Genomic DNA, 26,089 nt, shown 5'->3' with positions numbered 1-26,089 from the left:
GATAGTGCCTGTGAGTAGATGCTGCAGTGCAGCCTTGGCAAGACATCGAAACCCAATCTTTTTCTCATTTTTTATCCGCTTCATGAATTGCCTCCACGAAATGTTTAGCAGCATGAAAAGTCGGCACGTTTTTTGCAGGTTACCAAAAACCATTACAGTTATACCTTCTGATAAATGAGAATTATACTGACTCCTACTGATGACATCTGTGAATACCGGTAAACAGTGGTGATTTTAGCATGTAAATCTTGGTGGGGCAAACAAAAAAAACTATAAATAATCTCCATGCCAGCAAAGCCACTACACAACAAAACACTAAACAATACTTTAATTGCACTATAACCGTAACAAACAGTGCCCACAAACTGTTAGGGCCTACATAAAGCTGTACCAACAGCAGAGTCCCAACAGCAGTCCCAACACCTTACCACTGCTACACCTGGCTATCAATGGAGCCTCGTCTGGCAGCGAAACAGTTAATTCAGCCTCATTTACTGCCTTTTAAAAAAAACATAGCTGATATGGCTGACTTGCTTTAACAAATGTGGTTTCTACTGACAATTGAGATGTACAAACTATGGCACAAGGGAACGACGAGCGGATCAGAGGCAATCCGTAATTTCGATTAAACCAATCATGAGCGAGCTAGGACGGACGTTGTCAATATAACTATTTGTTCAGCACTTTTGAAATGTACAGCGCCAGAATTCAGAACATTTGGCGTTCTTACAGTATTCTCCCTGTACACCAAGTCGGAACCGTAGGATAAATAATGGGGGGCATATGAGCAGACAATGAAAGCTCTTACAATATTCAATGACTACATATCTCTAAAACAGGCTATAGGCTAATTAAGAGGGGAAAAGGGACCAAATTATTAGCATGATGCACATGGGCTACTAACAGCTTACTACACAACATACACTTAGTAACGTTATTACTTTCTAAGCTACAGTATACATATCTCCCTGTAATATTCCATCATTTATGCAGCAGCATACAATACATTTGTAGACTCACGTTGTTCTGCTGTGCTCACTTCCTTCCAAACCACTCATTGTTGAGTTTGCCATTTCTATCTTGTTGTGTAATGTTTATGTCCAATGGCCGATGAGCACCGATATGTTTAATCTGTCATTTCTCTTCTTAATTTCTCTTCATATGACAAGGATTGAAAAGGATTTGCCAGTAGATTTTCGACTTGATTCATGATGACTGCTAGCTAAGATTTCGAAAGTATGATGTTGACATGATCAGTCCAATCAAAGCTTTTCAACTAAAAGAGCAAATTTTATGACATGGTGGTAATGACATTTCCCCTCAGGTATTTGGGGAAACCAATAAAAATCTTTATATTCTTAAATAGTGTGCTCTCAGCCACTATTAGATCATGTTTCCAGACAGAGTGAATAATATATTCAGATAGATAAAAAGCACTTTCAAGATTTTTCAAAAACATTTAACATCCAAAAAGTGCCAGTATTTGCAAAATCAATCAGCTAGTCGTTAAACACCTTCATTAGAAAACCGTTTTTTCTGAAACTGTTTTTGAATACATTTTCTAAAAAATAATATGTCAGACTGATTGTCAGTCACAGGTATGTGTGTTTTTTTTTTTACTGTATTCAATGTATGGTGAAGCATATTTGTTACAACCTAGTGAGCAGCACTTCTTTGTGATTCCAATTTACATCACAGACTCCTACATTTATCACCTCCACCTGCAGCTGAGATTCTTGCTGTGTGCGGTGGCGCGTGCCTGTAATCCAAGTCACTGGGAGGCTGAGGTTGGTGGATTGAGTGAGCTGAGGAGCTCTGAGCTGCAGCATGCTATGTCGAACGGGTGTCCGTGCTAAGTTCGGTATCGATATGGTGTTCTTGGGGGAGCCCGAGACCACCAGGTTGTCTAAGGAGGGGTGTACCGGCCCAGGTCGGAAACGAAGCAGGTCAAATCCAACGTACTGTCCAGTAGTGCGATAGTGCCTGTGAGTAGATGCTGCAGTGCAGCCTTGGCAAGACATCGAAACCCAATCTTTTTTTCATTTTTTATCCGCTTCATGAATTGCCTCCACGAAATGTTTAGCAGCATGAAAAGTCGGCACGTTTTTTGCAGGTTACCAAAAACCATTACAGTTATACCTTCTGATAAATTAGAATTATACTGACTCCTACTGATGACATCTGTGAATACCGGTAAACAGTGGTGATTTTAGCATGTAAATCTTGGTGGGGCAAACAAAAAAAACTATAAATAATCTCCATGCCAGCAAAGCCACTACACAACAAAACACTAAACAATACTTTAATTGCACTATAACGGTAACAAACAGTGCCCACAAACTGTTAGGGCCTACATAAAGCTGTACCAACAGCAGAGTCCCAACAGCAGTCCCAACACCTTACCACTGCTACACCTGGCTATCAATGGAGCCTCGTCTGGCAGCGAAACAGTTAATTCAGCCTCATTTACTGCCTTTTTAAAAAAACATAGCTGATATGGCTGACTTGCTTTAACAAATGTGGTTTCTACTGACAATTGAGATGTACAAACTATGGCACAAGGGAACGACGAGCGGATCAGAGGCAATCCGTAATTTCGATTAAACCAATCATGAGCGAGCTAGGACGGACGTTGTCAATATAACTATTTGTTCAGCACTTTTGAAATGTACAGCGCCAGAATTCAGAACATTTGGCGTTCTTACAGTATTCTCCCTGTACACCAAGTCGGAACCGTAGGATAAATAATGGGGGGCATATGAGCAGACAATGAAAGCTCTTACAATATTCAATGACTACATATCTCTAAAACAGGCTATAGGCTAATTAAGAGGGGAAAAGGGACCAAATTATTAGCATGATGCACATGGGCTACTAACAGCTTACTACACAACATACACTTAGTAACGTTATTACTTTCTAAGCTACAGTATACATATCTCCCTGTAATATTCCATCATTTATGCAGCAGCATACAATACATTTGTAGACTCACGTTGTTCTGCTGTGCTCACTTCCTTCCAAACCACTCATTGTTGAGTTTGCCATTTCTATCTTGTTGTGTAATGTTTATGTCCAATGGCCGATGAGCACCGATATGTTTAATCTGTCATTTCTCTTCTTAATTTCTCTTCATATGACAAGGATTGAAAAGGATTTGCCAGTAGATTTTCGACTTGATTCATGATGACTGCTAGCTAAGATTTCGAAAGTATGATGTTGACATGATCAGTCCAATCAAAGCTTTTCAACTAAAAGAGCAAATTTTATGACATGGTGGTAATGACATTTCCCCTCAGGTATTTGGGGAAACCAATAAAAATCTTTATATTCTTAAATAGTGTGCTCTCAGCCACTATTAGATCATGTTTCCAGACAGAGTGAATAATATATTCAGATAGATAAAAAGCACTTTCAAGATTTTTCAAAACATTTAACATCCAAAAAGTGCCCGTATTTGCAAAATCAATCAGCTAGTCGTTAAACACCTTCATTAGAAAACCGTTTTTTCTGAAACTGTTTTTGAATACATTTTCTAAAAAATAATATGTCAGACTGATTCTCAGTCACAGGTATGTGTTTTTTTTTTTTTACTGTATTCAATGTATGGTGAAGCATATTTGTTACAACCTAGTGAGCAGCACTTCTTAGTGATTCCAATTTACATCACAGACTCCTACATTTATCACCTCTACCTGCAGCTGAGTTTCTTGCCGTGTGCGGTGGCGCGTGCCTGTAATCCAAGTCACTGGGAGGCTGAGGTTGGTGGATTGAGTGAGCTGAGGAGCTCTGAGCTGCAGCATGCTATGTCGAACGGGTGTCCGTGCTAAGTTCGGTATCGATATGGTGTTCTCGGGGGAGCCCGAGACCACCAGGTTGTCTAAGGAGGGGTGTACCGGCCCAGGTCGGAAACGAAGCAGGTCAAATCCCCCGTACTGTCCAGTAGTGGGATAGTGCCTGTGAGTAGATGCTGCAGTGCAGCCTTGGCAAGACATCGAAACCCAATCTTTTTTTCATTTTTTATCCGCTTCATGAATTGCCTCCACGAAATGTTTAGCAGCATGAAAAGTCGGCACGTTCTTTGCAGGTTACCAAAAACCATTACAGTTATACCTTCTGATAAATGAGAATTATACTGACTCCTACTGATGACATCTGTGAATACCGGTAAACAGTGGTGATTTTAGCATGTAAATCTTGGTGGGGCAAACAAAAAAAACTATAAATAATCTCCATGCCAGCAAAGCCACTACACAACAAAACACTAAACAATACTTTAATTGCACTATAACGGTAACAAACAGTGCCCACAAACTGTTAGGGCCTACATAAAGCTGTACCAACAGCAGAGTCCCAACAGCAGTCCCAACACCTTACCACTGCTACACCTGGCTATCAATGGAGCCTCGTCTGGCAGCGAAACAGTTAATTCAGCCTCATTTACTGCCTTTTTAAAAAAACATAGCTGATATGGCTGACTTGCTTTAACAAATGTGGTTTCTACTGACAATTGAGATGTACAAACTATGGCACAAGGGAACGACGAGCGGATCAGAGGCAATCCGTAATTTCGATTAAACCAATCAAGAGCGAGCTAGGACGGACGTTGTCAATATAACTATTTGTTCAGCACTTTTGAAATGTACAGCGCCAGAATTCAGAACATTTGGCGTTCTTACAGTATTCTCCCTGTACACCAAATCGGAACCGTAGGATAAATAATGGGGGGCATATGAGCAGACAATGAAAGCTCTTACAATATTCAATGACTACATATCTCTAAAACAGGCTATAGGCTAATTAAGAGGGGAAAAGGGACCAAATTATTAGCATGATGCACATGGGCTACTAACAGCTTACTACACAACATACACTTAGTAACGTTATTACTTTCTAAGCTACAGTATACATATCTCCCTGTAATATTCCATCATTTATGCAGCAGCATACAATACATTTGTAGACTCACGTTGTTCTGCTGTGCTCACTTCCTTCCAAACCACTCATTGTTGAGTTTGCCATTTCTATCTTGTTGTGTAATGTTTATGTCCAATGGCCGATGAGCACCGATATGTTTCATCTGTAATTTCTCTTCTTAATTTCTCTTCATATGACAAGGATTGAAAAGGATTTGCCAGTAGATTTTCGAATTGATTCATGATGACTGCTAGCTAAGATTTCGAAAGTATGATGTTGACATGATCAGTCCAATCAAAGCTTTTCAACTAAAAGAGCAAATTTTATGACATGGTGGTAATGACATTTCCCCTCAGGTATTTGGGGAAACCAATAAAAATCTTTATATTCTTAAATAGTGTGCTCTCAGCCACTATTAGATCATGTTTCCAGACAGAGTGAATAATATATTCAGATAGATAAAAAGCACTTTCAAGATTTTTCAAAAACATTTAACATCCAAAAAGTGCCAGTATTTGCAAAATCAATCAGCTAGTCGTTAAACACCTTCATTAGAAAACCGTTTTTTCTGAAACTTTTTTTGAATACATTTTCTAAAAAATAATATGTCAGACTGATTGTCAGTCACAGGTATGTGTGTTTTTTTTTTTACTGTATTCAATGTATGGTGAAGCATATTTGTTACAACCTAGTGAGCAGCACTTCTTTGTGATTCCAATTTACATCACAGACTCCTACATTTATCACCTCTACCTGCAGCTGAGTTTCTTGCCGTGTGCGGTGGCGCGTGCCTGTAATCCAAGTCACTGGGAGGCTGATGTTGGTGGATCGAGTGAGCTGAGGAGCTCTGAGCTGCAGCATGCTATGTCGAACGGGTGTCTGTGCTAAGTTCGGTATCGATATGGTGTTCTTGGGGGAGCCCGAGACCACCAGGTTGTCTAAGGAGGGGTGTACCGGCCCAGGTCGGAAACGAAGCAGGTCAAATCCCCCGTACTGTCCAGTAGTGGGATAGTGCCTGTGAGTAGATGTTGCAGTGCAGCCTTGGCAAGACATCGAAACCCAATCTTTTTTTCATTTTTTATCCGCTTCATGAATTGCCTCCACGAAATGTTTAGCAGCATGAAAAGTCGGCACGTTCTTTGCAGGTTACCAAAAACCATTACAGTTATACCTTCTGATAAATGAGAATTATACTGACTCCTACTGATGACATCTGTGAATACCGGTAAACAGTGGTGATTTTAGCATGTAAATCTTGGTGGGTCAAACAAAAAAAACTATAAATAATATCCATGCCAGCAAAGCCACTACACAACAAAACACTAAACAATACTTTAATTGCACTATAACGGTAACAAACAGTGCCCACAAACTGTCAGGGCCTACATAAAGCTGTACCAACAGCAGAGTCCCAACAGCAGTCCCAACACCTTACCACTGCTACACCTGGCTATCAATGGAGCCTCGTCTGGCAGCGAAACAGTTAATTCAGCCTCATTTACTGCCTTTTTAAAAAAACATAGCTGATATGGCTGACTTGCTTTAACAAATGTGGTTTCTACTGACAATTGAGATGTACAAACTATGGCACAAGTGAACGACGAGCGGATCAGAGGCAATCCGTAATTTCGATTAAACCAATCATGAGCGAGCTAGGACGGACGTTGTCAATATAACTATTTGTTCAGCACTTTTGAAATGTACAGCGCCAGAATTCAGAACATTTGGCGTTCTTACAGTATTCTCCCTGTACACCAAATCGGAACCGTAGGATAAATAATGGGGGGCATATGAGCAGACAATGAAAGCTCTTACAATATTCAATGACTACATATCTCTAAAACAGGCTATAGGCTAATTAAGAGGGGAAAAGGGACCAAATTATTAGCATGATGCACATGGGCTACTAACAGCTTACTACACAACATACACTTAGTAACGTTATTACTTTCTAAGCTACAGTATACATATCTCCCTGTAATATTCCATCATTTATGCAGCAGCATACAATACATTTGTAGACTCACGTTGTTCTGCTGTGCTCACTTCCTTCCAAACCACTCATTGTTGAGTTTGCCATTTCTATCTTGTTGTGTAATGTTTATGTCCAATGGCCGATGAGCACCGATATGTTTAATCTGTAATTTCTCTTCTTAATTTGTCTTCATATGACAAGGATTGAAAAGGATTTGCCGGTAGATTTTCGAATTGATTCATGATGACTGCTAGCTAAGATTTCGAAAGTATGATGTTGACATGATCAGTCCAATCAAAGCTTTTCAACTAAAAGAGCAAATTTTATGACATGGTGGTAATGACATTTCCCCTCAGGTATTTGGGGAAACCAATAAAAATCTTTATATTCTTAAATAGTGTGCTCTCAGCCACTATTAGATCATGTTTCCAGACAGAGTGAATAATATATTCAGATAGATAAAAAGCACTTTCAAGATTTTTCAAAAACATTTAACATCCAAAAAGTGCCAGTATTTGCAAAATCAATCAGCTAGTCGTTAAACACCTTCATTAGAAAACCGTTTTTTCAGAAACTTTTTTTGAATACATTTTCTAAAAAATAATATGTCAGACTGATTGTCAGTCACAGGTATGTGTGTTTTTTTTTTTTAATGTATTCAATGTATGGTGAAGCATATTTGTTACAACCTAGTGAGCAGCACTTCTTTGTGATTCCAATTTACATCACAGACTCCTACATTTATCACCTCTACCTGCAGCTGAGTTTCTTGCCGTGTGCGGTGGCGTGTGCCTGTAATCCAAGTCACTGGGAGGCTGATGTTGGTGGATCGAGTGAGCTGAGGAGCTCTGAGCTGCAGCATGCTATGTCGAACGGGTGTCTGTGCTAAGTTCGGTATCGATGTGGTGTTCTTGGGGGAGCCCGAGACCACCAGGTTGTCTAAGGAGGGGTGTACCGGCCCAGGTCGGAAACGAAGCAGGTCAAATCCCCCGTACTGTCCAGTAGTGGGATAGTGCCTGTGAGTAGATGCTGCAGTGCAGCCTTGGCAAGACATCGAAACCCAATCTTTTTTTCATTTTTTATCCGCTTCATGAATTGCCTCCACGAAATGTTTAGCAGCATGAAAAGTCGGCACGTTCTTTGCAGGTTACCAAAAACCATTACAGTTATACCTTCTGATAAATGAGAATTATACTGACTCCTACTGATGACATCTGTGAATACCGGTAAACAGTGGTGATTTTAGCATGTAAATCTTGGTGGGTCAAACAAAAAAAACTATAAATAATATCCATGCCAGCAAAGCCACTACACAACAAAACACTAAACAATACTTTAATTGCACTATAACGGTAACAAAAAGTGCCCACAAACTGTCAGGGCCTACATAAAGCTGTACCAACAGCAGAGTCCCAACAGCAGTCCCAACACCTTACCACTGCTACACCTGGCTATCAATGGAGCCTCGTCTGGCAGCGAAACAGTTAATTCAGCCTCATTTACTGCCTTTTTAAAAAAACATAGCTGATATGGCTGACTTGCTTTAACAAATGTGGTTTCTACTGACAATTGAGATGTACAAACTATGGCACAAGTGAACGACGAGCGGATCAGAGGCAATCCGTAATTTCGATTAAACCAATCATGAGCGAGCTAGGACGGACGTTGTCAATATAACTATTTGTTCAGCACTTTTGAAATGTACAGCGCCAGAATTCAGAACATTTGGCGTTCTTACAGTATTCTCCCTGTACACCAAGTCGGAACCGTAGGATAAATAATGGGGGGCATATGAGCAGACAATGAAAGCTCTTACAATATTCAATGACTACATATCTCTAAAACAGGCTATAGGCTAATTAAGAGGGGAAAAGGGACCAAATTATTAGCGTGATGCACATGGGCTACTTACAGCTTACTACACAACATACACTTAGTAACGTTATTACTTTCTAAGCTACAGTATACATATCTCCCTGTAATATTCCATCATTTATGCAGCAGCATACAATACATTTGTAGACTCACGTTGTTCTGCTGTGCTCACTTCCTTCCAAACCACTCATTGTTGAGTTTGCCATTTCTTTCTTGTTGTGTAATGTTTATGTCCAATGGCCGATGAGCACCGATATGTTTAATCTGTCATTTCTCTTCTTAATTTCTCTTCATATGACAAGGATTGAAAAGGATTTGCCAGTAGATTTTCGACTTGATTCATGATGACTGCTAGCTAAGATTTCGAAAGTATGATGTTGACATGATCAGTCCAATCAAAGCTTTTCAACTAAAAGAGCAAATTTTATGACATGGTGGTAATGACATTTCCCCTCAGGTATTTGGGGAAACCAATAAAAATCTTTATATTCTTAAATAGTGTGCTCTCAGCCACTATTAGATCATGTTTCCAGACAGAGTGAATAATATATTCAGATAGATAAAAAGCACTTTCAAGATTTTTCAAAAACATTTAACATCCAAAAAGTGCCAGTATTTGCAAAATCAATCAGCTAGTCGTTAAACACCTTCATTAGAAAACCGTTTTTTCTGAAACTTTTTTTGAATACATTTTCTAAAAAATAATATGTCAGACTGATTGTCAGTCACAGGTATGTGTGTTTTTTTTTTTTACTGTATTCAATGTATGGTGAAGCATATTTGTTACAACCTAGTGAGCAGCACTTCTTTGTGATTCCAATTTACATCACAGACTCCTACATTTATCACCTCTACCTGCAGCTGAGTTTTTTGCCGTGTGCGGTGGCGCGTGCCTGTAATCCAAGTCACTGGGAGGCTGATGTTGGTGGATCGAGTGAGCTGAGGAGCTCTGAGTTGCAGCATGCTATGTCGAATGGATGTCCGTGCTAAGTTCGGTATCGATATGGTGTTCTTGGGGGAGCCCGAGACCACCAGGTTGTCTAAGGAGGGGTGTACCGGCCCAGGTCGGAAACGAAGCAGGTCAAATCCAACGTACTGTCCAGTAGTGCGATAGTGCCTGTGAGTAGATGCTGCAGTGCAGCCTTGGCAAGACATCGAAACCCAATCATTTTTTCATTTTTTATCCGCTTCATGAATTGCCTCCACGAAATGTTTAGCAGCATGAAAAGTCGGCACGTTTTTTGCAGGTTACCAAAAACCATTACAGTTATACCTTCTGATAAATTAGAATTATACTGACTCCTACTGATGACATCTGTGAATACCGGTAAACAGTGGTGATTTTAGCATGTAAATCTTGGTGGGGCAAACAAAAAAAACTATAAATAATCTCCATGCCAGCAAAGCCACTACACAACAAAACACTAAACAATACTTTAATTGCACTATAACGGTAACAAACAGTGCCCACAAACTGTTAGGGCCTACATAAAGCTGTACCAACAGCAGAGTCCCAACAGCAGTCCCAACACCTTACCACTGCTACACCTGGCTATCAATGGAGCCTCGTCTGGCCGCGAAACAGTTAATTCAGCCCCATTTACTGCCTTTTTAAAAAAACATAGCTGATATGGCTGACTTGCTTTAACAAATGTGGTTTCTACTGACAATTGACATGTACAAACTATGGCACAAGGGAATGACGAGCGGATCAGAGGCAATCCGTGATTTCGATTAAACCAATCATGAGCGAGCTAGGACGGACGTTGTCAATATAACTATTTGTTCAGCACTTTTGCAATGTACAGCGCCAGAATTCAGAACATTTGGCGTTCTTACAGTATTCTCCCTGTACACCAAGTCGGAACCGTAGGATAAATAATGGGGGGCATATGAGCAGACAATGAAAGCTCTTACAATATTCAATGACTACATATCTCTAAAACAGGCTATAGGCTAATTAAGAGGGGAAAAGGGACCAAATTATTAGCATGATGCACATGGGCTACTAACATTTTACTACACAACATACACTTAGTAACGTTATTACTTTCTAAGCTACAGTATACATATCTCCCTGTAATATTCCATCATTTATGCAGCAGCATACAATACATTTGTAGACTCACGTTGTTCTGCTGTGCTCACTTCCTTCCAAACCACTCATTGTTGAGTTTGCCATTTCTATCTTGTTGTGTAATGTTTATGTCCAATGGCCGATGAGCACCGATATGTTTAATCTGTAATTTCTCTTCTTAATTTGTCTTCATATGACAAGGATTGAAAAGGATTTGCCGGTAGATTTTCGAATTGATTCATGATGACTGCTAGCTAAGATTTCGAAAGTATGATGTTGACATGATCAGTCCAATCAAAGCTTTTCAACTAAAAGAGCAAATTTTATGACATGGTGGTAATGACATTTCCCCTCAGGTATTTGGGGAAACCAATAAAAATCTTTATATTCTTAAATAGTGTGCTCTCAGCCACTATTAGATCATGTTTCCAGACAGAGTGAATAATATATTCAGATAGATAAAAAGCACTTTCAAGATTTTTCAAAAACATTTAACATCCAAAAAGTGCCAGTATTTGCAAAATCAATCAGCTAGTCGTTAAACACCTTCATTAGAAAACCGTTTTTTCTGAAACTTTTTTTGAATACATTTTCTAAAAAATAATATGTCAGACTGATTGTCAGTCACAGGTATGTGTGTTTTTTTTTTTTACTGTATTCAATGTATGGTGAAGCATATTTGTTACAACCTAGTGAGCAGCACTTCTTTGTGATTCCAATTTACATCACAGACTCCTACATTTATCACCTCTACCTGCAGCTGAGTTTCTTGCCGTGTGCGGTGGCGCGTGCCTGTAATCCAAGTCACTGGGAGGCTGATGTTGGTGGATCGAGTGAGCTGAGGAGCTCTGAGCTGCAGCATGCTATGTCGAACGGGTGTCTGTGCTAAGTTCGGTATCGATATGGTGTTCTTGGGGGAGCCCGAGACCACCAGGTTGTCTAAGGAGGGGTGTACCGGCCCAGGTCGGAAACGAAGCAGGTCAAATCCCCCGTACTGTCCAGTAGTGGGATAGTGCCTGTGAGTAGATGCTGCAGTGCAGCCTTGGCAAGACATCGAAACCCAATCTTTTTTTCATTTTTTATCCGCTTCATGAATTGCCTCCACGAAATGTTTAGCAGCATGAAAAGTCGGCACGTTCTTTGCAGGTTACCAAAAACCATTACAGTTATACCTTCTGATAAATGAGAATTATACTGACTCCTACTGATGACATCTGTGAATACCGGTAAACAGTGGTGATTTTAGCATGTAAATCTTGGTGGGTCAAACAAAAAAAACTATAAATAATATCCATGCCAGCAAAGCCACTACACAACAAAACACTAAACAATACTTTAATTGCACTATAACGGTAACAAACAGTGCCCACAAACTGTCAGGGCCTACATAAAGCTGTACCAACAGCAGAGTCCCAACAGCAGTCCCAACACCTTACCACTGCTACACCTGGCTATCAATGGAGCCTCGTCTGGCAGCGAAACAGTTAATTCAGCCTCATTTACTGCCTTTTTAAAAAAACATAGCTGATATGGCTGACTTGCTTTAACAAATGTGGTTTCTACTGACAATTGAGATGTACAAACTATGGCACAAGGGAACGACGAGCGGATCAGAGGCAATCCGTAATTTCGATTAAACCAATCATGAGCGAGCTAGGACGGACGTTGTCAATATAACTATTTGTTCAGCACTTTTGAAATGTACAGCGCCAGAATTCAGAACATTTGGCGTTCTTACAGTATTCTCCCTGTACACCAAGTCGGAACCGTAGGATAAATAATGGGGGGCATATGAGCAGACAATGAAAGCTCTTACAATATTCAATGACTACATATCTCTAAAACAGGCTATAGGCTAATTAAGAGGGGAAAAGGGACCAAATTATTAGCATGATGCACATGGGCTACTAACAGCTTACTACACAACATACACTTAGTAACGTTATTACTTTCTAAGCTACAGTATACATATCTCCCTGTAATATTCCATCATTTATGCAGCAGCATACAATACATTTGTAGACTCACGTTGTTCTGCTGTGCTCACTTCCTTCCAAACCACTCATTGTTGAGTTTGCCATTTCTATCTTGTTGTGTAATGTTTATGTCCAATGGCCGATGAGCACCGATATGTTTAATCTGTAATTTCTCTTCTTAATTTCTCTTCATATGACAAGGATTGAAAAGGATTTGCCAGTAGATTTTCGACTTGATTCATGATGATGACTGCTAGCTAAGATTTCGAAAGTATGATGTTGACATGATCAGTCCAATCAAAGCTTTTCAACTAAAAGAGCAAATTTTATGACATGGTGGTAATGACATTTCCCCTCAGGTATTTTGGGAAACCAATAAAACTCTTTATATTCTTAAATAGTGTGCTCTCAGCCACTATTAGATCATGTTTCCAGACAGAGTGAATAATATATTCAGATAGATAAAAAGCACTTTCAAGATTTTTCAAAAACATTTAACATCCAAAAAGTGCCAGTATTTGCAAAATCAATCAGCTAGTCGTTAAACACCTTCATTAGAAAACCGTTTTTTCTGAAACTTTTTTTGAATACATTTTCTAAAAAATAATATGTCAGACTGATTGTCAGTCACAGGTATGTGTGTTTTTTTTTTTACTGTATTCAATGTATGGTGAAGCATATTTGTTACAACCTAGTGAGCAGCACTTCTTTGTGATTCCAATTTACATCACAGACTCCTACATTTATCACCTCTAACTGCAGCTGAGTTTCTTGCCGTGTGCGGTGGCGCGTGCCTGTAATCCAAGTCACTGGGAGGCTGATGTTGGTGGATCGAGTGAGCTGAGGAGCTCTGAGCTGCAGCATGCTATGTCGAACGGGTGTCTGTGCTAAGTTCGGTATCGATATGGTGTTCTTGGGGGAGCCCGAGACCACCAGGTTGTCTAAGGAGGGGTGTACCGGCCCAGTTCGGAAACGAAGCAGGTCAAATCCGACGTACTGTCCAGTAGTGCGATAGTGCCTGTGAGTAGATGCTGCAGTGCAGCCTTGGCAAGACATCGAAACCCAATCTTTTTTTCATTTTTTATCCGCTTCATGAATTGCCTCCACGAAATGTTTAGCAGCATGAAAAGTCGGCACGTTTTTTGCAGGTTACCAAAAACCATTACAGTTATACCTTCTGATAAATTAGAATTATACTGACTCCTACTGATGACATCTGTGAATACCGGTAAACAGTGGTGATTTTAGCATGTAAATCTTGGTGGGGCAAACAAAAAAAACTATAAATAATCTCCATGCCAGCAAAGCCACTACACAACAAAACACTAAACAATACTTTAATTGCACTATAACGGTAACAAACAGTGCCCACAAACTGTTAGGGCCTACATAAAGCTGTACCAACAGCAGAGTCCCAACAGCAGTCCCAACACCTTACCACTGCTACACCTGGCTATCAATGGAGCCTCGTCTGGCCGCGAAACAGTTAATTCAGCCTCATTTACTGCCTTTTTAAAAAAACATAGCTGATATGGCTGACTTGCTTTAACAAATGTGGTTTCTACTGACAATTGACATGTACAAACTATGGCACAAGGGAATGACGAGCGGATCAGAGGCAATCCGTGATTTCGATTAAACCAATCATGAGCGAGCTAGGACGGACGTTGTCAATATAACTATTTGTTCAGCACTTTTGAAATGTACAGCGCCAGAATTCAGAACATTTGGCGTTCTTACAGTATTCTCCCTGTACACCAAGTCGGAACCGTAGGATAAATAATGGGGGGCATATGAGCAGACAATGAAAGCTCTTACAATATTCAATGACTACATATCTCTAAAACAGGCTATAGGCTAATTAAGAGGGGAAAAGGGACCAAATTATTAGCATGATGCACATGGGCTACTAACAGCTTACTACACAACATACACTTAGTAACGTTATTACTTTCTAAGCTACAGTATACATATCTCCATGTAATATTCCATCATTTATGCAGCAGCATACAATACATTTGTAGACTCACGTTGTTCTGCTGTGCTCACTTCCTTCCAAACCACTCATTGTTGAGTTTGCCATTTCTATCTTGTTGTGTAATGTTTATGTCCAATGGCCGATGAGCACCGATATGTTTAATCTGTAATTTCTCTTCTTAATTTGTCTTCATATGACAAGGATTGAAAAGGATTTGCCAGTAGATTTTCGAATTGATTCATGATGACTGCTAGCTAAGATTTCGAAAGTATGATGTTGACATGATCAGTCCAATCAAAGCTTTTCAACTAAAAGAGCAAATTTTATGACATGGTGGTAATGACATTTCCCCTCAGGTATTTGGGGAAACCAATAAAAATCTTTATATTCTTAAATAGTGTGCTCTCAGCCACTATTAGATCATGTTTCCAGACAGAGTGAATAATATATTCAGATAGATAAAAAGCACTTTCAAGATTTTTCAAAAACATTTAACATCCAAAAAGTGCCAGTATTTGCAAAATCAATCAGCTAGTCGTTAAACACCTTCATTAGAAAACCGTTTTTTCTGAAACTTTTTTTGAATACATTTTCTAAAAAATATTATGTCAGACTGATTGTCAGTCACAGGTATGTGTGTTTTTTTTTTTACTGTATTCAATGTATGGTGAAGCATATTTGTTACAACCTAGTGAGCAGCACTTCTTTGTGATTCCAATTTACATCACAGACTCCTACATTTATCACCTCTACCTGCAGCTGAGTTCCTCGCCGTGTGCGGTGGCGCGTGCCTGTAATCCAAGTCACTGGGAGGCTGATGTTGGTGGATCGAGTGAGCTGAGGAGCTCTGAGCTGCAGCATGCTATGTCGAACGGGTGTCTGTGCTAAGTTCGGTATCGATATGGTGTTCTTGGGGGAGCCCGAGACCACCAGGTTGTCTAAGGAGGGGTGTACCGGCCCAGGTCGGAAACAAAGCAGGTCAAATCCGACGTACTGTCCAGTAGTGCGATAGTGCCTGTGAGTAGATGCTGCAGTGCAGCCTTGGCAAGACATCGAAACCCAATCTTTTTTTCATTTTTTATCCGCTTCATGAATTGCCTCCACGAAATGTTTAGCAGCATGAAAAGTCGGCACGTTTTTTGCAGGTTACCAAAAACCATTACAGTTATACCTTCTGATAAATTAGAATTATACTGACTCCTACTGATGACATCTGTGAATACCGGTAAACAGTGGTGATTTTAGCATGTAAATCTTGGTGGGGCAAACAAAAAAAACTATAAATAATCTCCATGCCAGCAAAGCCACTACACAACAAAACACTAAACAATACTTTAATTGCACTATAACGGTAACAAACAGTGCCCACAAACTGTTAGGGCCTACATAAAGCTGTACCAACAGCAGAGTCCCAACAGCAGTCCCAACACCTTACCACTGCTACACCTGGCTATCAATGGAGCCTCGTCTGGCCGCGAAACAGTTAATTCAGCCTCATTTACTGCCTTTTTAAAAAAACATAGCTGATATGGCTGACTTGCTTTAACAAATGTGGTTTCTACTGACAATTGACATGTACAAACTATGGCACAAGGGAATGACGAGCGGATCAGAGGCAATCCGTGATTTCGATTAAACCAATCATGAGCGAGCTAGGACGGACGTTGTCAATATAACTATTTGTTCAGCACTTTTGAAATGTACACCGCCAGAATTCAGAACATTTGGCGTTCTTACAGTATTCTCCCTGTACACCAAGTCGGAACCGTAGGATAAATAATGGGGGGCATATGAGCAGACAATGAAAGCTCTTACAATATTCAATGACTACATATCTCTAAAACAGGCTATAGGCTAATTAAGAGGGGAAAAGGGACCAAATTATTAGCGTGATGCACATGGGCTACTAACAGCTTACTACACAACATACACTTAGTAACGTTATAACTTTCTAATCTACAGTATACATATCTCCCTGTAATATTCCATCATTTATGCAGCAGCATACAATACATTTGTAGACTCACGTTGTTCTGCTGTGCTCACTTCCTTCCAAACAACTCATTGTTGAGTTTGCCATTTCTATCTTGTTGTGTAATGTTTATGTCCAATGGCCGATGAGCACCGATATGTTTAATCTGTCATTTCTCTTCTTAATTTCTCTTCATATGACAAGGATTGAAAAGGATTTGCCAGTAGATTTTCGACTTGATTCATGATGATGACTGCTAGCTAAGATTTCGAAAGTATGATGTTGACATGATCAGTCCAATCAAAGCTTTCCAACTAAAATAGCAAATTTTATGACATGGTGATAATGACATTTCCCCTCAGGTATTTGGGGAAACCAATAAAAATCTTTATATTCTTAAATAGTGTGCTCTCAGCCACTATTAGATCATGTTTCCAGACAGAGTGAATAATATATTCAGATAGATAAAAAGCACTTTCAAGATTTTTCAAAACATTTAACATCCAAAAAGTGCCCGTCTTTGCAAAATCAATCAGCTAGTCGTTAAACACCTTCATTAGAAAACCGTTTTTTCTGAAACTGTTTTTGAATACATTTTCTTAAAAATAATATGTCAGACTGATTGTCAGTCACAGGTATGTGTTTTTTTTTTTACTGTATTCAATGTATGGTGAAGCATATTTGTTACAACCTAGTGAGCAGCACTTCTTAGTGATTCCAATTTACATCACAGACTCCTACATTTATCACCTCTACCTGCAGCTGAGTTTCTTGCCGTGTGCGGTGGCGCGTGCCTGTAATCCAAGTCACTGGGAGGCTGAGGTTGGTGGATTGAGTGAGCTGAGGAGCTCTGAGCTGCAGCATGCTATGTCGAACGGGTGTCCGTGCTAAGTTCGGTATCGATATGGTGTTCTCGGGGGAGCCCGAGACCACCAGGTTGTCTAAGGAGGGGTGTACCGGCCCAGGTCGGAAACGAAGCAGGTCAAATCCCCCGTACTGTCCAGTAGTGGGATAGTGCCTGTGAGTAGATGCTGCAGTGCAGCCTTGGCAAGACATCGAAACCCAATCTTTTTTTCATTTTTTATCCGCTTCATGAATTGCCTCCACGAAATGTTTAGCAGCATGAAAAGTCGGCACGTTCTTTGCAGGTTACCAAAAACCATTACAGTTATACCTTCTGATAAATGAGAATTATACTGACTCCTACTGATGACATCTGTGAATACCGGTAAACAGTGGTGATTTTAGCATGTAAATCTTGGTGGGGCAAACAAAAAAAACTATAAATAATCTCCATGCCAGCAAAGCCACTACACAACAAAACACTAAACAATACTTTAATTGCACTATAACGGTAACAAACAGTGCCCACAAACTGTTAGGGCCTACATAAAGCTGTACCAACAGCAGAGTCCCAACAGCAGTCCCAACACCTTACCACTGCTACACCTGGCTATCAATGGAGCCTCGTCTGGCAGCGAAACAGTTAATTCAGCCTCATTTACTGCCTTTTTAAAAAAACATAGCTGATATGGCTGACTTGCTTTAACAAATGTGGTTTCTACTGACAATTGAGATGTACAAACTATGGCACAAGGGAACGACGAGCGGATCAGAGGCAATCCGTAATTTCGATTAAACCAATCAAGAGCGAGCTAGGACGGACGTTGTCAATATAACTATTTGTTCAGCACTTTTGAAATGTACAGCGCCAGAATTCAGAACATTTGGCGTTCTTACAGTATTCTCCCTGTACACCAAGTCGGAACCGTAGGATAAATAATGGGGGGCATATGAGCAGACAATGAAAGCTCTTACAATATTCAATGACTACATATCTCTAAAACAGGCTATAGGCTAATTAAGAGGGGAAAAGGGACCAAATTATTAGCGTGATACACATGGGCTACTAACAGCTTACTACACAACATACACTTAGTAACGTTATAACTTTCTAATCTACAGTATACATATCTCCCTGTAATATTCCATCATTTATGCAGCAGCATACAATACATTTGTAGACTCACGTTGTTCTGCTGTGCTCACTTCCTTCCAAACCACTCATTGTTGAGTTTGCCATTTCTATCTTGTTGTGTAATGTTTATGTCCAATGGCCGATGAGCACCGATATGTTTAATCTGTCATTTCTCTTCTTAATTTCTCTTCATATGACAAGGATTGAAAAGGATTTGCCAGTAGATTTTCGACTTGATTCATGATGATGACTGCTAGCTAAGATTTCGAAAGTATGATGTTGACATGATCAGTCCAATCAAAGCTTTCCAACTAAAATAGCAAATTTTATGACATGGTGATAATGACATTTCCCCTCAGGTATTTGGGGAAACCAATAAAAATCTTTATATTCTTAAATAGTGTGCTCTCAGCCACTATTAGATCATGTTTCCAGACAGAGTGAATAATATATTCAGATAGATAAAAAGCACTTTCAAGATTTTTCAAAACATTTAACATCCAAAAAGTGCCCGTCTTTGCAAAATCAATCAGCTAGTCGTTAAACACCTTCATTAGAAAACCGTTTTTTCTGAAACTGTTTTTGAATACATTTTCTTAAAAATAATATGTCAGACTGATTGTCAGTCACAGGTATGTGTTTTTTTTTTTACTGTATTCAATGTATGGTGAAGCATATTTGTTACAACCTAGTGAGCAGCACTTCTTAGTGATTCCAATTTACATCACAGACTCCTACATTTATCACCTCTACCTGCAGCTGAGTTTCTTGCCGTGTGCGGTGGCGCGTGCCTGTAATCCAAGTCACTGGGAGGCTGAGGTTGGTGGATTGAGTGAGCTGAGGAGCTCTGAGCTGCAGCATGCTATGTCGAACGGGTGTCCGTGCTAAGTTCGGTATCGATATGGTGTTCTCGGGGGAGCCCGAGACCACCAGGTTGTCTAAGGAGGGGTGTACCGGCCCAGGTCGGAAACGAAGCAGGTCAAATCCCCCGTACTGTCCAGTAGTGGGATAGTGCCTGTGAGTAGATGCTGCAGTGCAGCCTTGGCAAGACATCGAAACCCAATCTTTTTTTCATTTTTTATCCGCTTCATGAATTGCCTCCACGAAATGTTTAGCAGCATGAAAAGTCGGCACGTTCTTTGCAGGTTACCAAAAACCATGACAGTTATACCTTCTGATAAATGAGAATTATACTGACTCCTACTGATGACATCTGTGAATACCGGTAAACAGTGGTGATTTTAGCATGTAAATCTTGGTGGGGCAAACAAAAAAAACTATAAATAATCTCCATGCCAGCAAAGCCACTACACAACAAAACACTAAACAATACTTTAATTGCACTATAACGGTAACAAACAGTGCCCACAAACTGTTAGGGCCTACATAAAGCTGTACCAACAGCAGAGTCCCAACAGCAGTCCCAACACCTTACCACTGCTACACCTGGCTATCAATGGAGCCTCGTCTGGCAGCGAAACAGTTAATTCAGCCTCATTTACTGCCTTTTTAAAAAAACATAGCTGATATGGCTGACTTGCTTTAACAAATGTGGTTTCTACTGACAATTGAGATGTACAAACTATGGCACAAGGGAACGACGAGCGGATCAGAGGCAATCCGTAATTTCGATTAAACCAATCATGAGCGAGCTAGGACGGACGTTGTCAATATAACTATTTGTTCAGCACTTTTGAAATGTACAGCGCCAGAATTCAGAACATTTGGCGTTCTTACAGTATTCTCCCTGTACACCAAGTCGGAACCGTAGGATAAATAATGGGGGGCATATGAGCAGACAATGAAAGCTCTTACAATATTCAATGACTACATATCTCTAAAACAGGCTATAGGCTAATTAAGAGGGGAAAAGGGACCAAATTATTAGCGTGATGCACATGGGCTACTTACAGCTTACTACACAACATACACTTAGTAACGTTATTACTTTCTAAGCTACAGTATACATATCTCCCTGTAATATTCCATCATTTATGCAGCAGCATACAATACATTTGTAGACTCACGTTGTTCTGCTGTGCTCACTTCCTTCCAAACCACTCATTGTTGAGTTTGCCATTTCTTTCTTGTTGTGTAATGTTTATGTCCAATGGCCGATGAGCACCGATATGTTTAATCTGTCATTTCTCTTCTTAATTTCTCTTCATATGACAAGGATTGAAAAGGATTTGCCAGTAGATTTTCGACTTGATTCATGATGATGACTGCTAGCTAAGATTTTGAAAGTATGATGTTGACATGATCAGTCCAATCAAAGCTTTTCAACTAAAATAGCAAATTTTATGACATGGTGGTAATGACATTTCCCCTCAGGTATTTGGGGAAACCAATAAAACTCTTTATATTCTTAAATAGTGTGCTCTCAGCCACTATTAGATCATGTTTCCAGACAGAGTGAATAATATATTCAGATAGATAAAAAGCACTTTCAAGATTTTTCAAAAACATTTAACATCCAAAAAGTGCCAGTATTTGCAAAATCAATCAGCTAGTCGTTAAACACCTTCATTAGAAAACCGTTTTTTCTGAAACTGTTTTTGAATTCATTTTCAAAAAAATAATATGTCAGACTGATTGTCAGTCACAGGTATGTGTGTTTTTTTTTTACTGTATTCAATGTATGGTGAAGCATATTTGTTACAACCAAGTGAGCAGCACTTCTTTGTGATTCCAATTTACATCACAGACACCTACATTTATCACCTCTACCTGCAGCTGAGTTTCTTGCCGTGTGCGTTGGCGCGTGCCTGTAATCCAAGTCACTGGGAGGCTGATGTTGGTGGATCGAGTGAGCTGAGGAGCTCTGAGCTGCAGCATGCTATGTCGAACGGGTGTCTGTGCTAAGTTCGGTATCGATATGGTGTTCTTGGGGGAGCCCGAGACCACCAGGTTGTCTAAGGAGGGGTGTACCGGCCCAGGTCGGAAACGAAGCAGGTCAAATCCCCCGTACTGTCCAGTAGTGGGATAGTGCCTGTGAGTAGATGCTGCAGTGCAGCCTTGGCAAGACATCGAAACCCAATCTTTTTTTCATTTTTTATCCGCTTCATGAATTGCCTCCACGAAATGTTTAGCAGCATGAAAAGTCGGCACGTTTTTTGCAGGTTACCAAAAACCATGACAGTTATACCTTCTGATAAATGAGAATTATACTGACTCCTACTGATGACATCTGTGAATACCGGTAAACAGTGGTGATTTTAGCATGTAAATCTTGGTGGGGCAAACAAAAAAAACTATAAATAATATCCATGCCAGCAAAGCCACTACACAACAAAACACTAAACAATACTTTAATTGCACTATAACGGTAACAAACAGTGCCCACAAACTGTTAGGGCCTACATAAAGCTGTACCAACAGCAGAGTCCCAACAGCAGTCCCAACACCTTACCACTGCTACACCTGGCTATCAATGGAGCCTCGTCTTGCAGCGAAACAGTTAATTCAGCCTCATTTACTGCTTTTAAAAAAAAACATAGCTGATATGGCTGACTTGCTTTAACAAATGTGGTTTCTACTGACAATTGAGATGTACAAACTATGGAACAAGGGAACGACGAGCGGATCAGAGGCAATCCGTAATTTCGATTAAACCAATCATGAGCGAGCTAGGACGGACGTTGTCAATATAACTATTTGTTCAGCACTTTTGAAATGTACAGCGCCAGAATTCAGAACATTTGGCGTTCTTACAGTATTCTCCCTGTACACCAAGTCGGAACCGTAGGATAAATAATGGGGGGCATATGAGCAGACAATGAAAGCTCTTACAATATTCAATGACTACATATCTCTAAAACAGGCTATAGGCTAATTAAGAGGGGAAAAGGGACCAAATTATTAGCGTGATGCACATGGGCTACTAACAGCTTACTACACAACATACACTTAGTAACGTTATTACTTTCTAAGCTACAGTATACATATCTCCCTGTAATATTCCATCATTTATGCAGCAGCATACAATACATTTGTAGACTCACGTTGTTCTGCTGTGCTCACTTCCTTCCAAACCACTCATTGTTGAGTTTGCCATTTCTATCTTGTTGTGTAATGTTTATGTCCAATGGCCGATGAGCACCGATATGTTTAATCTGTCATTTCTCTTCTTAATTTCTCTTCATATGACAAGGATTGAAAAGGATTTGCCAGTAGATTTTCGACTTGATTCATGATGATGACTGCTAGCTAAGATTTCGAAAGTATGATGTTGACATGATCAGTCCAATCAAAGCGTTCCAACTAAAATAGCACATTTTATGACATGGTGGTAATGACATTTCCCCTCAGGTATTTGGGGAAACCAATAAAACTCTTTATATTCTTAAATAGTGTGCTCTCAGCCACTATTAGATCATGTTTCCAGACAGAGTGAATAATATATTCAGATAGATAAAAAGCACTTTCAAGATTTTTCAAAAACATTTAACATCCAAAAAGTGCCAGTATTTGCAAAATCAATCAGCTAGTCGTTAAACACCTTCATTAGAAAACCGTTTTTTCTGAAACTGTTTTTGAATTCATTTTCAAAAAAATAATATGTCAGACTGATTGTCAGTCACAGGTATGTGTGTTTTTTTTTTACTGTATTCAATGTATGGTGAAGCATATTTGTTACAACCAAGTGAGCAGCACTTCTTTGTGATTCCAATTTACATCACAGACACCTACATTTATCACCTCTACCTGCAGCTGAGTTTCTTGCCGTGTGCGTTGGCGCGTGCCTGTAATCCAAGTCACTGGGAGGCTGAGGTTGGTGGATCGAGTGAGCTGAGGAGCTCTGAGCTGCAGCATGCTATGTCGAACTGGTGTCTGTGCTAAGTTCGGTATCGGTATGGTGTTCTTGGGGGAGCCCGAGACCACCAGGTTGTCTAAGGAGGGGTGTACCGGCCCAGGTCGGAAACGAAGCAGGTCAAATCCCCCGTACTGTCCAGTAGTGGGATAGTGCCTGTGAGTAGATGCTGCAGTGCAGCCTTGGCAAGACATCGAAACCCAATCTTTTTTCTTTTTTTATCCGCTTCATGAATTGCCTCCACGAAATGTTTAGCAGCATGAAAAGTCGGCACGTTTTTTGCAGGTTACCAAAAACCATGACAGTTATACCTTCTGATAAATGAGAATTATACTGACTCCTACTGATGACATCTGTGAATACCGGTAAACAGTGGTGATTTTAGCATGTAAATCTTGGTGGGGCAAAGAAAAAAACTAAACAAACTAGTCCTTCTTATTGAATTTTGTCAAATTCAGTCATTATTTGGGAAAGGCTCGATCATTCCACATAATTAAAAAAATATATATATATCTAAATCACTAATGTTTGGAAAATTGAGAAAGTTGGAGAAAGCAGGAAAACTATTTAAGTTTATCATCTGGAACGGGGGTGATTACATTGTATTCTACACCATGATTCTACATTGGTCAGGTGTGTTAGGACTGGAAACGGTTAAAAGTATCTGAGGACCCAAGCCGCCATCCCTTCATACGGAAGACAGAGACTCGAGAAAAAAAACATAAAGAACATTTAGTCCAGTTTGGACATCAAATACCTTCGACAAACACACGTGCATTGTGGGAGATGGTCTTCAGAAGCGTAACAGTGTTCAGACACGGTGATCGTGTGATTGACACCCATGGCTTTTGAAATGCAATTTCCGTCTGTTGATATTTAGCTAATTGTATTACATTAGAAGCAGTTTTAGTGATATTTGTGGGTTATTGAAGGGAGAACACGCTCACACACAGGTATGATGATGGAAATGTTCATGCTCATTTCTCAATTATCCACCAATCATCCTCCGTCTGTCTGTCAGCGGTTACAATACTGATGGAGAGTAGAAACATTATCTCTCTGTGTGTGTGTGTGTGTGTGTGTGTGTGTGTGTGTGTGTGTGTGTGTGTGTGTTCTGAAAACGGACTCTGAAATCAGCTGTCCAACAGGGCCATCTGCTGGTAGCGGTGTGCAGGCTTTAACTCTAGCCCTGCTCTAACACAAGTTATTCAACCAATTAGCTGCTCACCAGGACCATGCTTTGTACAAGCAGGTGTGTTAATAGTATGGCTGGAGCAAAATCTCCCAGTAAGTAATCATTATCAGGAGAAGGGTTGGCTAAGCTTTCCAAACTGTTACAACAACTTTATAACCACGACTGTTTAACCACAGAACTATAACTGTTTACCCACATAATCACAACTCTATAACCACAACTGTTTAACCACAGAACTACAGCTTTTTACCCACATAATCACAACTCTATAACCACAGAAGCACAACTGTTTAAACACAGAACCACAACTGTTTAACCACAGAACAACAATTGTTTACCCACATAATCACAACTCTATAACCACAGAACCACAACTGTTTAAACACAGAACACCTGTTTTTAACTTTGTGCTAAATGAGTGTTCCAGTACAAATGAGAATCAATTAAGAAAGTGATATACCGCAATGTGTGAAATCTTAACGCGTTAAAAAAGCTTGGGAATGATACGTGTTTTGAATATTCAATCAAAAGACTTTAATAAATAAATAACATATTTACATACATCAATGTAAGAGCTAGTGAGTGTGATACAGACAGTATGACCACAGTGATACAACATGAATCCAGACAGTATGACCAGTGATACAACATGAATCCAGACAGTATGACCACAGTGATACAACATGAATCCAGACAGTATGACCACAGTGATACAACATGAATCCAGACAGTATGACCACAGTGATACAACATGAATCCAGACAGTATGACCACAGTGATACAACATGAATCCAGACAGTATAACCACAGTGATACAACATGAATCCAGACAGTATAACCACAGTGATACAACATGAATCCAGACAGTATGACCACAGTGATACAACATGAATCCAGACAGTATGACCACAGTGATACAACATGAATCCAGACAGTATGACCACAGTGATACAACATGAATCCAGACAGTATGACCACAGTGATACAACATGAATCCAGACAGTATGACCACAGTGATACAACATGAATCCAGACAGTATAACCACAGTGATACAACATGAATCCAGACAGTATAACCACAGTGATACAACATGAATCCAGACAGTATGACCACAGTGATACAACATGAATCCAGACAGTATGACCACAGTGATACAACATGAATCCAGACAGTATGACCACAGTGATACAACATGAATCCAGACAGTATGACCACAGTGATACAACATGAATCCAGACAGTATAACCACAGTGATACAACATGAATCCAGACAGTATGACCACAGTGATACAACATGAATCCAGACAGTATGACCACAGTGATACAACATGA

Source organism: Salmo salar, chromosome 14 (genome assembly GCF_965601325.2).
Source record: "Salmo salar chromosome 14, fSalSal1, whole genome shotgun sequence".
NCBI lineage: Eukaryota > Metazoa > Chordata > Actinopteri > Salmoniformes > Salmonidae > Salmo > Salmo salar.
This window is presented reverse-complemented; position numbering follows the sequence as displayed.